The 17171-nt window shown below is 48.2% G+C and overlaps 1 protein-coding gene across 1 annotated transcript in view; it reads left to right on the top strand.

Annotated features, from left to right (window-relative positions):
* The window catches only part of SBNO1 (strawberry notch homolog 1), a 64799-nt gene extending 55632 nt beyond the window's left edge, over positions 1–9167 (top strand). The window contains exons 29-30 of the transcript XR_003902342.1: positions 8188–8339; positions 8995–9167. The gene's annotated coding sequence lies outside the window, so the exon portion shown is untranslated. The remainder of the gene's footprint in view (positions 1–8187; positions 8340–8994) is intronic.
* Positions 9168–17171: the final 8004 nt, after the last annotated feature.

Genomic DNA, 17171 nt, shown 5'->3' with positions numbered 1-17171 from the left:
TCTCAAGTGGAATTGTTCTCCTTTGTCCCTTCTGAAGCTTCTTGCAGAATCAGGCAAGATGTCTGTTCGGTGATAGAAGGCGAGGGCTTTCATCTTCCTGTGTTTCTTTAAGCCTGAGTTTGCTTATGTCGAGTTTACCATAAGTTTCCTTTGGATTTATTTATTCTTGATACCTGAAAGAACACGTTGAGAACCATCTCTGTTCTTTGGCGTGTTTTGCCAAGTGGATGCAACTTTTATCCTCAGTCTAGGCTTTCTAGCTCAGGCAGTGATCCGTGTGAAGATCAGCCAGTGTTCCCTGTCAAGACCGCTGGACCCCGCTGGCAGCCAAGGGCAGACCATCCCACCTGCAGCAGAACTTTCCAGTTAGTTCCTCTGTTTTAATCCGGTGGCTGCTTGGCACCCATCCGCACGCTCAAGTGAAGTAGAGTTGGGGAAGGGAACCCCAGCACACCTGCCCCTCCAGGGAGACGAACGTGGTCAGCTGACCCGCACAATTCCTGTGGTGTTGGTTCTTGGAATAGCTGTCTTGATACAAAGGGGCATAAGTGTGTTCTGTTCTTTGAGGAACAGCACTGTTTTGCTTTTAAAATTAAGGTCCAGAAAGAAGGTCTCTGAAAAGTCTGAAAGGAGACCTCAGAAAGGCAGCTGGTGTAAGGGGGGGCGTGGGCGCTGCGGTGCCCATGCCTGTGCTCCTCCCATCAGGGCACCTGAGTCTGCTGCTTGCCTCCTCTCTGGAGGGTGGACACACGACCTTTCCACTGTGCCCTCATCTTCATCGAAGTCAGCACGTTCAGGGCGGCCAGCCTGGGAAGCTCAGCGTCCAGGGTCCTCCTCTGTCCAAACATCAAGTCTTAGCAACAGCTGACTCCTATAAACCAGGTCCGTGGGTTTATGGATCGGAATGCCACGTCTGACCGCAGGGCCTTGCTGAACCCGATGGGAGTCCGTTTGGCCCCTGCAATGCCTCTCCTCCCTTTTTAGCAATATGGCTCTGAGCACAGAGATTGGATTGTAAATCGTGTTCGTGTTTTCCGAGTTTACAGTGTCGATTGTGCTGAAAACCACTCACTTCCTGAGTCCAGAGCTGCTCAGATGGTGTCTTGGGGGGAATTACTGTTCCCCTAACTTAGCAACCTCCACACCACAAGGTCTTTCTCTGCAGTTTAGTGTGATTATCCAGATAGGTATCAATAATGTGTAAATTCCTAGAAGTATTAACAAAGCATTCTTTAAACACAACTTGATCAAAAAGTAAATATTCTAAGCAGTTTTCCCTTTTTGCTGCTATATTGCTCTTCAATATCTTTTCTGTACATCTGTATATAAGTTAGCAAGAACTTGCATCCAAAGCAACGTAGTCGTGTGTTTGTGTACGTATATTTATTCCAGTCCAGTTAATTAGCACTTGAGAACTTTTTTTGAGCTGCAACTATGACCCTTTTCATTTTAGCGTGCTTCATCTGTGAAGGTTGAAGTTCTAGATTACCAAGCTCGAGGGGAGTCTAACATTTTAGAGGCGCAGTTTGGTGTCTTTGGCCCCTGGGGCATTCATTTGCTAGCTTCCCTGTGATGCGGTTAGAACTTCTAACAGGCGTGACCAGGACAGTGCTAACAGTTGTGTGGCGGAGGCCCTTGCCCTTGCCCTCTACTTCCCAGCTTAGCACGAGGCCAAAAGTGGTAGATTACAAATGGTTAGTGCATCTCAACTCATGAAAGTCGGAGCAGAGGAAAAGTACTTTCCGTTTCGGTCCTTTTCTTGATAAGCTCCTAAGAGGAAGGTCCCTATGTAAATACTCTTAGTTTAAAAACGTACCTGAGTGATATTTGATAGTTTCTAAGAATGGTGCTACGTAAGAGTCGCCGTTAGGCTGGGATCCAGGGAGCCAGATGTCTGGTTAGTTCGGGCATCCCAGTGGCAAAAGCAACCGCCGTGACAAGGGGCATTTGTTGCCTCCCCTTCCTGTGCCCAGGGTCTCCCTGGCTGACCACATAACCCACGCACAGGGCTGGGCACGCTCTGCTGCGGGAACGGGGCAAGCAGTCCCGGCGCGGCTCCGGCTGCGAGCAGAAGCCATTTGTGACAGTTCCTCATGCGATGCCGACTATCCAGTACAAACACGGCGTCTGAAGGGCACATAAGTGAAGGAAACCCATCTAAAGAGATACCCGCAAGTCATGCTAGCTAGTAATTTCTTTCTGAGTGCTTGAGGTGAGATCCCAAAACCCACCTTCTGATTTTAGGCTGTACTTATATATATGTACATAAATGTGTATATATAGAAATGCTGAGTTCTTTTGAATTCTGAATGTAAATATTTCTTGTAAATTGGGGCCCTGCCCACTTTTTTTTCTCTTTCCCTCCTCCCTTCAATCCTATTTATTCTTTTCTTGACTTCCCATACGGGGCATCTTATAATTTTTTTTTATATCTATAAAAGTATGAAAAACTTCTTAGTTGAATTTGTTCATATATTTTAGGATTCAGTTTTGCATCTTGACTATAGAATTCCTATGTCTGTTTTGTGTTAATATTTTTCAACATGCCTGATTGTGTTTTGCATTTTTATTACGGATTTTTAATGTGTGCAATGCATTGTATTGGGGGGAATGTATTGAGTGCAATTTCTGATACTGTCATTATATGACTAGTTATGCTCATTTATGTTGCTCTTTGGAAGCTGTAGTGAGCCTGATGTTTTCACATAAAAAAATTTCTTCCCAAGACTTCTTTAAGCTCCTCTAACTTCTTCAGTGCATTTGGGATCAAACATAGCTCTTCAGTAACCTGACTTGCTCCTGCCCTTGCCATTTTTCAGGCCTGTACCAAATCCTTCATCTGCGTGGCTCTCCCGCTGAGCAGAGGGCCTTGCAGACCAGATCTGTGGCCTGCTGCTGCTGCTGCAGTTTCTTTCTTTAATTAAACAAGTCAGGCCTATACCATTCACCTGCCAGGAATAATCAGGAGTTTATTTTGCAGAGAGCACAGGTAAGCTGCCCTCACCTGTTAAGGGTATTAGTAGATGGGGAGACCAGCCTGGTACATGTGGGCCTCCATTTGGACAGGAGACACTGAAGAATGTCCTGTTAGGAACAGCTGTCTCCCCGGAGAGCGACACAGCTGCTGCGGGGCCTTCCACGGGCCTTCAGCTCTGATGCTGCGCTGAGGCTAAAGGGGGCAGCGAATGGGCCGGACTGGCCAGCAGGGTCCCCTGAGCTGCTGTCCCCACCAGGTACTGCTACTGGTGACTGGACCTTGACTGGATCAGCCACAGAGTTAGCTGCTGAGGTGGATTAAGGCGTTCTTGACCGTTAGTGTTGCCAACAGGAAGGACCCTGGGTGGTTCGTGAAAAGGGTCGTCCTCTCAGCTGGGAGGCAGAATTGGGTTTGGAGGTCAAGATTTTACACCTTTAAGGAAATGTTTCCCCGTAACTTTTAGGGAAGATCGCTGTGAGCATTTCTCGGGCCTTTTTTTCAATACGTGTTCCATTTACCACTATTGAACTTGGTAGGGTTGCTGAAAATGGGAAAGTTCACATTTAGGTAAGTCTTGGGAACCTAACTTGTCTTGAATTAGGCCCCGTCAGAGAGGAACCCCACTCTGCCCGCCCCCTTCCTCTGGTGCCCAAGGGTGGGTGAGCTTGTGGCGCCCGGGGCGCCCCTCGGTGCGGGCCCAGCAAGGGCCGCAGCCTGGCAGAGTCCGCTCTCTGTGCTCCTGGCAGGTCAGGCCGCCTCCGGGTCTGAAGCTCAGTCCACAGGGCCCTCAGTGAGGACGTCCCGTTCTTCCGCCTCCCCTCCCCACCCCCTGCCCCGCGAGGGCCTTTCTTGCTATGACAGTATTTGTGGCACTGAAGAGGATAAAGAAGCTTGAGCCGCCTCTCTGACTTCCACTCGAGGGGGCAGAGAGCTTGGTTTCTACGTAGCACATTGCAGTCTCACCGCCGTTAGGAAAAATCATCCTGTTCGTGGTTTATACTGAATTTGCAAACTACTGATCTTATTTTTCAATAACCACTTGTATCTCCCATCAACCGTGAGAGGTGGGAAGAGGTGCCCGGCTGTATCTCTGCAATAAAACTCCTGCCCGGTTCTACCTCCGCGGAGCAAAGGAGACTTTTGTACGTAGGCGCAGATTCCTCCTTTACCGACCGGACTCGGTGCGTCTTGAGACCACGTATGATGGCATCCAAAGACCACTTGAAAGCAGAGGTGGATGTAAACTCTTGGTTGTTTTTATTTGGTTCTCTTGTTTTAAATCTCCCTTTTGATATTGCTACTCTGTCTTGAATGTCTGTCCGTGTGGGAAGGGGACGCGCGGCTCTGACCCTGCACTGCTCCCTCGGCCCTCCGCGGCCAGCACAGTACCGCGTGTCCAGAGATGATTGCTCCGACCATTTCGACGTGTAACTTTAAAAATTTGGGTCTCATGCAATAAAAATGTGTTGGCTGCATTTAGCGAGGCTTACCCTCGCAAGTAAAAAATGATCGCCCACGAAGCATAACAAATTCTGTATTTAGTTCTTTTGTTGTTGTGTTTTTTGTTTTGTTTTGGGTTTTTTTGTAAGATTCTTAAATAAATTAAACTGGCTAATACACTTCTTCCCGCTTTGTGTCTTTATCTGGATGCCGAGCACCTGTTGGACTTGCGTCCGTGACACCAGGCTCGCCTGGAGAGCCCTCGTTTTGGGGGTGTGGACTTTTTAACATTGACAGTTTATTTAGACTGAATTCTAGGAGACTTCTCACAGCAGAGATAGGATGGAAGCCGGTACTTTCTTTTTTTTAAGTATATTTATTTTGAGAGAGAGAGTGAGTAACCGAGGGGCAGAGAGAGAGAATCCCAAGCAGGCTGCATGCTGTCAGCACAGAGCCTGACACGGGGCTTGATCCCACGAACCGTGAAGTCATGACCTGAGCCAAAATCAAGAGTCAGTCGCTCAACTGACAGAGCCACCCAGATGCCCCCGAAGCCAGCACTCTAGAGCAAGAAGCGTGGGCACGGCTGCACCCGCGGGCAGCGCAGCGGGGCTCCTGCGGCTCCCCTCACGGTGCCTTCCCTGCACAGTGCCACAGAACAGGGGTAGCCTCCAGCATCGGAGGAGCTGGGGGCAGGCACAAGGCTCTTGTTTAAAATCATTCCTGGGGGGGAAGGGCCTGCATGGCTCAGTCGGTTAAGCATCCGGCTTGGGCTCAGGTCATGATCTCACCGCCTGTGGGTTCGAGCCCCGCACCGGATTCTGTGCTGACAACTCAGAGCCTGGAGCCTGCTTCAGATTCTGTGTCTCCCTCTCTCGGACCCTTCCCTGCTCATGCTGTCTGTCTGTCTGTCTGTATATCTCTCTCTCTCTCTCTCAAAAATAAATAACACATTAAAAAAAAAATCATTCCTGGTCTTGAGCAACCACCTGGCTGTGAGTCCAAGACTTGAGCTCTGCTCATGTAAAAACAAACTAACGTAGAAAACTGTCAGGGAATGTTGAGCGCCTACTGTATGTCAGTGATGGGGGAGTGTTCTCTGTGTTCATGGTCTTCAGTCCCTAGTTCTCAGATGAAGTTGCTTTGCTCGGGAGCTGTGAAAGGTATTTAGTGTCTAATATGGGGGGGGGGTCGGTGCCTGTATTTAGTAGTGTGATCAGCTGCGTGTGTCTGGCATGGGGTCACGTGCTGTCCCCAGCAGTGATTCCTCACTGGTACTTCCTCCACTGTCAGCAGACGAGTGAGCAGGTAAGATCCCGGTCCTGACCGTTAGGAAACAACATCAGGACGCTGATGTCCCCGGGGGGGAGGGGGGGGACTGACCGAAGGAGTGGGGCGGGCGGGGGTGGGCCGCCATGTTGGCTACCCCTGAGCTCTGGGGCTCATTGATAAGAGAGGAACAGTTGGCCAGGAGGCCGCTTCCACACTGGCCTTGGGAAGCCAGGGAGCGGGGAATGCACGGACAAGAAGACACCACAGAAAGATGAGCCGCCTTCCCTGTGAGGCTGGAGTCCCCTCACTTCATAGACGACACCTGTGCAGAGCTGGGAGCCGCCTCGGGTGGGCTTCTGTCCAGCGTGGGTGGCCTGGGCCAGGAGCCGGCACTGCTGTCCTGGAGGAAGGCAGCGCGGGGGGAGGGTGGGAACGTATGGATGGGCTTTTCTTTTTTAATATTTGGAATATGGCTTCTTTGTGAGTCTTTGTGGGGTTTGGAATGCTTAAGAGAACCATACTCCATTTGTAACTTGAAATCCTTAAGGGAATTTAATCAAATTCATAAATGGTGCTAATGTTCAGGGGGATTTAATCTGTCAAATGCGTGAGATGTTTCATATTAATGAAACAAGTGAGAGGGAGTGTTCTACGTTATAACAAACATTGTATTAAGATATTTTTAAGTTGAGGGGGCACCTGTCTGGCTCAGTCAATAGAGCATGCAACTTTTGATCTCAGGGTTGTAGGTTTGAGCCCCACATTGGGCGTAAAGGTTACTTAAAAAATATAATCTTTTGGGGCACCTGGATGGCTCAGTCCATCAAGCCTCCGACTTTGGCTCTGGTCACAATCTCACGGTCTGTGGGTTCAAGACCTGCATCGGGCTCTGTGCTGAGAGCTCAGAGCCTGGAGCCTGGAGCCTGTCTTCAGATTCTGTGTCTCCCTCTGTCTCTGACCCTCACACTGTCTCTCTCTCTCTCTCTCTCTCAAAAATAAAAACGTTAAAAAAATAAGCTTTTAAAAACAAAAAATATTTGTAAGTCGAGCTTGAAAACTGTAAGGAAATTTAGGATTAAAAACATTTTTTTAGGGGCGCCTGGGTGGCTCAGTTGGTTGAGCGTCCGACTTCGGCTCAGGTCAGATCTCATGTTCGTGGGTTCGAGCCCCGTGTCGGGCTCAGAGCTTGTAGCCTCCTCAGATTCTGTGTTTCCCTCTCTCTGTCCCTACCCTGCTCACTCTCTCTTTTAAAAAATAAATATTGGGGCGCCTGGGTGGCTCAGTCAGTTGAGCGTCGGCTACGGCTCAGGTCATGATCTCGTGGTTCGTGGGTTCGAGCCCCGCGTCAGGCTCTGTGCTGACAGCTAGCTCAGAGCCTGGAGCCTGCTTCGGATTCTGTGTTTCTTTCTCTCTCTGCTCCTCCCCTGTTCAGCTCTGTCTCTCAAAAATAAATAAATGTTAAAAAAGTAAATAAATTAAATTAAATAAAAAATAAATAAAATAATGTTTTATTTTTTGAGAGAGAGAGAGCGAGAGCGTGAGCAGGGTCAGAGAGAGAGGGAGACACAGAATCTGAAGCAGGTTCCAGGCTCTGAGCTGGCTGTCAGCACAGAGCCCGACGTGGGGCTCGAACTAATGAGTGAGATCATGACCTGAGCCGAAGTTGGACGCTTCGAGCCCCCCAGGCGCCCCTTAAACGTATAACCTTAGTATTAATCTGAATAAGAAGAGGCCTGCCTCCATTTGGCGCCTCCACCATCCCCCAGTGTTTAGTTCCGGTTTGCTTGGACTTTGTTCCCCGGCAGCGTTTTGTCCTCAATCAGGTCTACTCTTGGCCTCACCGGGTGACCCTGCGCCCCCACACTCAGGCCGGGCCGTCCTTTGTGAGGCGCTGTCCTGTTGGTTGTAGGATGGGTGCCAGTACCCGGGTCTCTACCCGCGAGATGCCCGGGGCGCACACTGCTCTCCTCCTGGTCACCGCCGCCCAGAATGTCTCCAGATGCACCCAGATGTCCTCCGCGGTGGCTCAGTCAGTTAAGCATCTGACTCGATTTCGGCTCAGGTCATGGTCTCCTGGTTTGGGGAGTGCAAGCCCCAGGTTGAGCTCTGCGCTGATGGCTGCCGGCGTGGAGCCTGCTTGGGATTCTCTCTCTCTCTCCCCCCCCCCCGCCACCCCCAAGATAAATAAACTTTAAAAATTAACTGCTGCTCTAGGCAAATTAGTCATAAAGAGGCAAAAGTTGGTGTCTGTGATGGGTGTGTATGTGTGTGCCCGGGTTTGTGTTCTACAGAGGACAAGGCCCAGGAACAAGGGCCTGGAGATAATGGCAAAGACGAATGTTAACTGGCGGGGGGTTTGGAGTATGTACAGTACAATTTCCATAAGCATGAATATTTAACAGCTAGTCATTTGAGAGCATGATGTAAAGAAGCCATCTGTGGAGGCCTTTATGGAGAGAAAGGAGGCTAAAAGAAATGTGCAAAATGCTTATTTTTAGAGTCCAATCCTCGGCACGTTGGCTTCGTCTCCTGAAAGCTGCCCACTCCGGGCATCGAGTGCATTATTGGGTTAGGAGATGCAAGTGCCTTGCGGTCGGCCCCAAATCACCAAACCCTCCTCATTTAAGAATCGCCACAGTATCATGCAAAGGTAGGAGGACTACGTGAACGCTAAATTAGTCTGGAGTACTTAGCATTTGGGGGTAGTTGTTTGCTTAACTAATACCACGTGACCCAAGTCAATAGGCAGATGAGAACATAGCAGCCACTTCCACTCCCACCACTTGGCCCCCGCAGCCCCTGCTTATCCTGTCCCCCGACTTCAAGGACATCCGTCGCCTTCGTTTCTTCAGTATCCTTTCTTGGGGAACTCTGGAGGGTGACTTTTCTAGTAACAAAAACACCAAAATGCTTACCTTTGATCGGTTCCAGGCCAGATGAGCTTTCGAACAAAGATTGGTGCGCAGGCCCTGAGTCACTAGAGAAATCCAAGCTAGAGTAAATGAGGATGGTAGGGAGTTTCACAGCATGGACGAACCCCTTCGTGGGAAGGGCGCGTTTTGTGAAGGTGCCGCTGGTTAGAGCAGTAAGACTCCAAAACTCCCCCCGTTTTCATCTCTAGTCCAAGAGCAGGATAAGTTACACCTTTCTCTCCATTCCTGCGTTAATCCTGGGTTTTTGTTTAGCTCTGTGTCCCCACAGTTTATTTTTTGCCTGTGTTTCTCGTTCAGAGGTCAGGATATGAAAATTAGTTCGTTATGCCCTTAGGTGTTCACATGCTCTGTTTTTCGATGTTCTACCCACAGGGAATCCAGCGTGAGGAGCAAACCTTCGTGGTCTAAAACGGATTGGCAAACTACAGTCCAGGGGTCAAAACCAGCTCACCACTGCTTTTTGAATGACCCTGCAAGCTAAGAATAGTTTTTGCATTCTTAAGTGGTTGAAAAAAATAAAAAGATCGTTTTATAACATGCGAAAATTACATGAAATTCAAATCTCAGTGTTAGAAATAAAGTTTTATTGGCACACAATCGTGCCATCCCTTTATTGTATTGTGTGAGGCTCCTTTAGCGCTGCAAGGGCAGGGGTGCATAGTTAGAGACCATTTGGCCAAACCATATGGCAGAACCTACAAAATTGGTCCTCTGACCCTTTGCAGGAGAAGCTTGCGGGCCCCTCGCCTACAGAGGGGAGTAATGGCAGAAACATAACTGAAATTTGGGAATAGATCTCTGATCAAAACCTGACTTGATATAAAACCAAGTACAGTTTTACTGTCCTGAGGACATACACCACGTTGGAGTCACTAACTGTGATACGCTGACCACGACGCTGCCCACACGTGTCTGGCAGTCAGACTGCCTACGTAACCAGCTCCTTGGGTCGGCGGCCTCCAACCTTTTTTAGGTCATATATTTAACAAGTTTTTTTCTGAGAATACCTTTTGCACCGTTGATTAGGTTATTTGTAAGTTCTGTGTGTGCCGCTGTGCTGATATGTACACGGCGAATCCCATGTAAATGGACTTTCTAGTATCCCCCCACCCCCCGCCCCGGTCCTAGGGTCCCCCTTCCTACCACCGGGAGCAGGTGCACCCCTCTTTGAGTAGATTGCCCCAGAATGTTGTCCAGTGATGGAAATGGATCCAAAGTGATGATGCAGAGGCCTTTCTGGGCTGATGCTTTAGAGATTAGAGAAATGGCCTGTGCGTTGTCTCTGCGTTCTCAGGATGTTAAGAGTTTCCAGAATTCTTAGAGCTCTGTCCCATCAAATCTCCCAAACTTAGAGTTGGAACGAAAGCCCAGGGAGATTAAATAAGCTATCTGAGGGCTAAGAAGGACATGGTGGATCCAGAGCTAAAATAATGTCTTCTGATTGATCCCAGGCTCTCTCACCAGGCTTCCCAGTGTCCTTACTTCCTCTGGTCTGCTCCCTGGCAAGCCAACCTGCGAAATGCCCATTAAACTAATAAGGAACCATTCTAGAGCATTCTAAAACCACTCATTAAAAGGTTTTCTTTGAGTGTCATCACAGACACATTTTTAATGGAGCCACGAGGTCTGTTTGCGTCTCCTTTTAGGGGTTTTAACTCAGACACAAAAGGAAGAGAAGAAAGGGAGAAAAATCCAGATCCTTTTTGAAGCCTGCTGTGGTGGGTTGAATGTTGGCCTCCTAAAAGATATGTCCACCTGGAATCATTAAATGTGACCTTTCGGAGGCGGGGGCGGGGGGGGGGGGCGGTCCCGGATATCATTGCAGATGTAATTAAGGATCTCAAGATGCCGGGTGCCTGAGTGGTTTATTCAGTTAAGTGGCCAATTCTTGATTTCGGCCCAGGTCATCACGGTTTGTGGGTTTGAGCATTGAGTCCGGCCTCGGTGCTGAAGCGCAGGTTCTGCTTGGGATTCTCTCTCTCCCTCCCCTGCTCACTCTCTCAAAATAAAGGCACATTTAAAAAGTAATTTTAAAAAAGGCCCTCGAGATGAGATCGTGCTAGATTAGGGTGGTTCATAAATCTAATGACAAGTGTTCTTGCGGAGGGAGACGACAAGGAGAAAGGAAGACGGCGTGAAGACAGGCTCGGGGTGAGGCGGCCAGAAGCCGAGGGACCCCCGGAGCCGCCAGCAGCCGGGAGAGCAGAGGATTCTCCCTAGGGTCTTGGAGGGAACACCTTGATTTCAGGCTTCCGGCCTCCAGAACCGCGAGAGAGTAAGCTCTGTTGTTTGGAGCCCGCGAGTCCCAGGTGAGGGGTCGCGGCGGAGCGAGGAGAGCCAGGGCTCTGCGCCCGGAAGTGAGCTGGGAGCGGGAGAGAGGTTGGGAGCCGCAGCCCTTCCGACAGGAGAACGGGTCTCATTTCTGGGGCCACATGGAGGCTGTTTACGAAATGTCCCGTGTGCCGGGCTGGAAGGTGCAAGATGCAGTTCTTTTCTTCGGGAAGCTCAAGACTCACGAAGGACACGGACCAGATTAAACGCCAGAGCGGGCGTCAACGGAGGGCGGTTCAGCGGCGGGGGAGGTGAGCTGGCCTTCGATGGCGATGGCGGGGCGGAAGCTTGCCCGCTGGCGCACGGGGTCAAGGTTGGTGTAATGAAGGCTTAGGTGTGAGGCTGGACAAGAACCAGGCTCATCAGGCGGAGTGCCCTGAAGAAGAGCAAGAAACAGCGGCAGGTGAGGGGTGAGGTACTGACTCCAGAGTGGTGGGGGGAGGGGATGCCGAATGTGGCCACCACGCCCAGAACGGGACATCCCCTGACAGCACGTGGCCGTCTTCCTTCGGTCCCCTGGAAGCAGTGTCTGACACTTAGGAGACTCTCAGTGCATCTTTGTTGAATAAAGGGGAAGAATTCCCACATGATCCTCTCAACAGATGCAGAAAAAAGCATTTGACAAATTCCAACTCTCATGATAAAAACACTCCACAAACTGAGTAATAGAAGAGAAATTCTTAGGGCGCCTGGGGGGCTCAGTCAGTCGAGCGTCCGGCTTCAGCTCAGGTCATACTCTCACGATTCGTGAGTTTGAGCCCCGCATCCGGCTCTGTGCTGACCGCTCAGAGCCTGGAACCTGCTTCTGATTCTGTGTCTCCCTCTCTCTCTGACCCTCCCCTGCTTGCACTGTCTCCCTCTGTCTCTCAAAAATAAATAAAAAACATTTTAAAAATATTTTTTTAAAAAAAGAGACATTTCTCCATTTGATAAGGGGCATCTATGAAAAGGCCACGGTAAACGTCACACTTAGTGGTGAAACGCTGACGGCTTTCCCCCTCTGTTGGAAAAAGGCAAAGATGTGCGCTCTCGCCCCCAAATTGTTCTCAGAGTCTGGTCGGGGCAATTAGGCAAGAAAGGGAAGTGAACGACATCCCACTTGGAAAGGAGGAAGTAAACTCTTTACAGATGACATGATCTTACATAAGAAAATCCTAAAGACACCATACAGACACATAAGCAAACTAGTAGAGCTGAAAAGTAAGTTCAGGGAAGCTGCCGGATGCACGACAATACACAAAGATCAGTTGTACTTGCGTATATTAGCAATGAACAATCCAAAGATAAAGAAACAATTCCATTTTCAACAGCGAGATATTCAACATTTTCAATAGTGAAATACTTAGGAATAAATTTAACCGAAGAAATACAAGACTCGAGCACTGTGAATTATAAAACATTGCTGAAACTAAAAGGAAAAAACCCAAGTAAATGTAAAGACATCCTACATTCATGGGTTGGAAAACATAATATTGCAATTAAGATGGCAAAACGCCCTGGGGCACCTGGGGGGCTCAGTCCGTTCAGCGTCTGACTCTTGATTTTGGCTCAGGTCATGATCTCAAGGTTCGTGGGTCCGGCCTGACTGCATGAAGCCGGCTTGGGATTCTCTCTCTGTCCCTCCTCTGCTTGTGCTCACTCTCTCTCAAATCAACAGACACACACACACACACACACACACACGCACACACACACGCACACAGATAGTAATTCTCCCTAAATTGATACACAGATTTAATACATACCCTATTGGAATTCCAGTTGCCTTTTTTTTCTTGGAAAAATGGACAAGTCGATCCAAAACTCATTTGGAAATACAAGGAACCCAGAATAGCCAAAAACAAAACAAAAACAAAATTGGAGTGCTCACCCTTCCTAAATTCAAGCCAGGGTAATCAAAGCAGTGCCATTTTGGTGTAAGGATAGAAATACAGGTGGATGTAGTGCCTGGGGGGCTCAGTCGGTTGAGCATCCGACTTTGGCTCAGGTCATGATCTCATGGTTCATGGGTTCAAACCCCGTGTCAGGCTCTGTGCTGACAGCTCAGAGCCTGGGGCCTGCTTCAGATTCTGTGTCTCCCTCTCTCTCTGCCCCTCCCCTGCTCATGCTCTGTTTTCCTCTCTCTCAAAAATAAATAAGTGTTAAAAAGAAACATAAAAAATGGGCAAAGGATCAGAATAGACATGTCTCCAAAGAAGATATGGCTGGGAAGCGCAGGAAAAGATGTTCAACATCACTGTTCGTTAGGAAGATGTAATCAATCATGAGACACCAGTTTACACCCACTGGAAAGCCTAAAAAAAAAAAAAAAAAGCAGCCAGATAACAAGAATTGTCGGTGAAGACGTGGAGAAATTGGAACGCTTGCCCATCACTGGCGGAAGCAGGGACGGCCCAGCCGCTATGGAGAGCAGCTTGCTCGTTTCTCAAAAAGTAAACCGAGTTACCACATGGCCCCGCAATTCTGTTCCTGGGTATGGATCCCAAAGGATTGAAAACATGTTCACACAAACGCACACCCGTGTTCATAGCAGCACGTTTTACAAAAAGTGGAAATAATCCAGATGTACCTCAACAGGTAAGGAGATAAACAAAATGTAGCTTGTCCATATCGTGGAATATTATTCAGCCATAAAAAGGGGAAAAGTACTGATACGTGTTACAGCACGGATGAACCCTGAAAACATCGTGCTATGTGAAAGAAGCCAGGCATAAAAGGTCACATATTGTATGATTCCACTTTTTAAAATTAATTTAATTAATTTAATGTTTATTTATTTTGAGAGAGAGAGAGAGAAGGGGAGAGACAGAGAGGGAGGGAGACAGAGAATCCCAAGTAGGTTCAGCACCTGTCTGCACAGAGGCCTGATGTAGGGCTCGGATTCACGGATGGTGACATCATCACCTGAGCTGAAATCAAAAGGCAGACACTCAACTCACTGAGCCCCCCAGGCGCCCCTGTGTGATTCCATTTGAACGAAATATCGAGAATAGGTAACTTCAGAGAGACAATTTAGATTAGTGGTTGCCTAAAGCTAGGAGTTGTGAGAAATGGGAAGTGACTGCCATTGGGTATCTTTTGGGGGTAACAAAAATATCCGAGAATTAGGTACTGCTGATGACTGCACAACTGTGAGTATACTAAACCCCAGCAGGGGCGCCTGCGTGGCTCAGTCGGTTAAGCCTCCGACTTCGGCTCAGGTCCGATCTCACGTTCGTGGGTTCGAGCCCTGCGTCAGGCTCTGTGCTAACAGCTAGCTCAGAACCTGGAGCCTGTTTCCGGTTCTGTGTCTCCTTCTCTCTCTGTGCCTCCCCCTCTCATGCTCTGTCTCTCTCTGTATCAAAAATAAATAAAAAATTTAAAAAACCCCAGCAAATTGTATATTTTAAAGGGCAAATTTTATGCTAAGTTACTTATATGTCAATTAAAAGCAAAAGGAGGGGCGCCCTGGGGGCTCAGTGGGCGAAGCGTCCAACTTTGGCTCAGGTCATGATCTCACAGCTTGGTGAGTTCAAGCCCCACGTCTGGCTCAGAGCCTGAAGCCTACTTGGGATTCTCTGTCCCCCTTTCTCTCTGCTCCTCCCTCGCTCATGTTCTGTCTCTTTCAAAAATAAATAAAATGTTAAAAAATTAAAAATCAAAGGAAAAAACCTCCAAAAGGTAAAACATTTTGGTAATGATCAGGCATTAAAATGAGGGGGATGAGGGGTGCCTGGATGGCTCAGTCGGTTAGGCGTCACTTCCGCTCAGGTCATAATCTCACAGTTTGTGAGTTCGAGTCCTGCATCGGGCTCTGTGCTGACAGCTCAGAGCCTGGAGCCTGCTTCGGATTCTGTGTCTCCCTCTCTCTCTCTGTCTGTCTGTCTCTCTCAAAAATAAACATTTAAAAAAGTCTTTAAAAAAATAAAGTGAGGGGGATGAGCATTGTGTTAAAAATTAATATTGAAGGAGAATAGCCCAGACCATTTGTAGGAGGCATAGGGCAAATCCCCAAGAGTCAAGACTCTTCTGTCACGGAAGACTCAGACAGCTAACAATGGGTGGAGCTGGATTAGTACCCAGGTGTGTCTGCTTCAGGAGTTCTCAGCTCGCCCTTCCAGCCCTGCCCTGCCCAGTAGGCAAAACGCTAACTCCCGTGGATACTGCACGCTTGAAGCGTTGCTGGTCTAGGGCCGCCTGGGGGCTCAGGCCCTTGAGCATCCATCCGACTTTGGCTCAGGTCATGATCTCATGGCTTGTGAGTTTGAGCCCTCTGTTGGGCTCTGTCCTCAGCTCAGAACCTGGAGCCTGCTTCTGTGTCTCCTTCTCTCTGCGCCTCCCCTGCTCACAGGCACGCTCTCTCTCTCAAAAATAAACATTAAAAAAAAATTTTTTTTAAATATAAAAGAAGAGGGGGTGCCTGGGTGGCTCAGTTGGTTAAGCATCCGGCTTCGACTCACGTCAGATCTTACGGTTCATGGGTTTAAGCCCCGCGTCGGGCTCTGTGCTGACGGCTCAGAGCCTGGAGCCTGTTTCAGATTCTGTATCTCCCTCTCTCTCTGACCCTCCCCTGCTCCAGCTGTCTCTCTCTGTCTCTCAAAAATAAATAAAAAGCATTAAAAATTTTTTTAAATATAAAAGAAGAAATGTGGCTAGTTTGAATTAAGATGTACTATGAGGGTACAATCCATGCTCGGTTTTGAAGACCGGAAGATGAAAAGAATATAAAGTACCTTAATTTCTTTATGTTCATTATATAATCAAACAATACTGTTCTAGAGATATTGGCTTAAATATATGACCAATTTTGCTAGTTTGTTTTTACTTTCTAAACTGTGACTACTAAAAAATTGAAAATTATATTCGTGGCTCACGTTTATATTTCTATTGGACAGTGCTACTCAGTGGGTCCCTGGGGCAGCGCAGGAGAGGGTGGTATTAGTTCATTCTCTGAGTAAAATTTCACTGAGCATCCGTGATGGTTGAATTAGCCTAAAGCTGATCACCGGGGGCGCTGGTTAAGCTGGAGAGGGGGGTAACACCTGCAGTTTTTAAAAAATTTGGGGGCTCCTGGGTGGTTCAGTTGGTTGACGTCAGTGGTTCACGTCATGATCTGGCAGTCTGTGGGCCTATGGGTTAGAGCCCCGCATCGGGCTCTGTGCTGACAGCTCAGAGCTTGGAGCCTGCTTTGGATTCTGTGTCTCCTTCTCTCTCTCCCCACCTTGTGCTCTCTCAGTAATACATAAATAAACTTAAAAAATTTATTGATCAATCAACATTAAAAAATATTTATTCTTTTTAAGTAGGCTCCATGCCCAACCTGGGGTTTGGACTCATGACTCCAAGATCCAAGAGTCAATACTCTGCTGACTGCGCCAGCCAGGTGCCCCTCACCTGCACTTTTAACCCTAAAAGGAAGCAAAGAAAGCATGTGTGGTTTCGCTTCGGTGTTGGCGGAGAGTTTGATGCCTTCCTCACTAGATCCAGATGTGCCTGAAGATCTGTGACTAATTAAAAACTCTGCAAGGCATGGCGATTAAAAACGGCAGAAGAGGGTGGGCATGTTATGTATATTGACAAGCTTTACTATTTAAGCGGAGCCCCAAGAAGCAGTATCTTCAAAACCTTAGTCATCTAATCCAAGAAGTATATTTGATACATTTCAGGCAGACCTGAGGATGGGCTGGAGGGGTTGAAGGAGAACCAAAAATTGTAATGCAATCTCCAGAAGAGAGGAAACTTTGTCAAATTCATTCTCCTTGGCGCCCAGACCCATGCCAGGCACACAGTAGGCGTTTCTTAAATACCCGACTGACCTAAGATGTACAGTTATGTGGACTGAAGAGTGAATTTTCCAGAGAAGAGGCCGCTGGCTTTTGTCAGACTCCAAGGAGACTCGTAGGCCCCCAAAGAGTTAAAAACCACTTAATACAGACAGGGACAGGAAATTTATTTGAAATCAATGTCAAGAATTGGTTGTTCTTATTCTGGGGAATGGCCAGACTTCGGCGTCTAGAATGATCTACGTGCTTAAAAATACCACTCGCCACCATTTTCTCCAGGTAATTTTCCATCCCTGCCCCCACAGTCAAGGGGGAAAAAAGTAATTCTGAAATCCTACCTCGCTATTAAAAAAAAAAAAAAAAAAGAAAGAAACGAAGCAGCAGAACAGCGAATCTCCAGGCACCCTCAGAGCCTCGAAGAAGAAAGGGACCCACGAGGGCCCCGGGCGCCGCCGG

Source organism: Suricata suricatta, chromosome 14 (assembly GCF_006229205.1).
Source record: "Suricata suricatta isolate VVHF042 chromosome 14, meerkat_22Aug2017_6uvM2_HiC, whole genome shotgun sequence".
NCBI lineage: Eukaryota > Metazoa > Chordata > Mammalia > Carnivora > Herpestidae > Suricata > Suricata suricatta.
Note: the sequence above shows the minus strand (reverse complement) of the source record. Positions and strands in the feature narration are given on the sequence as shown.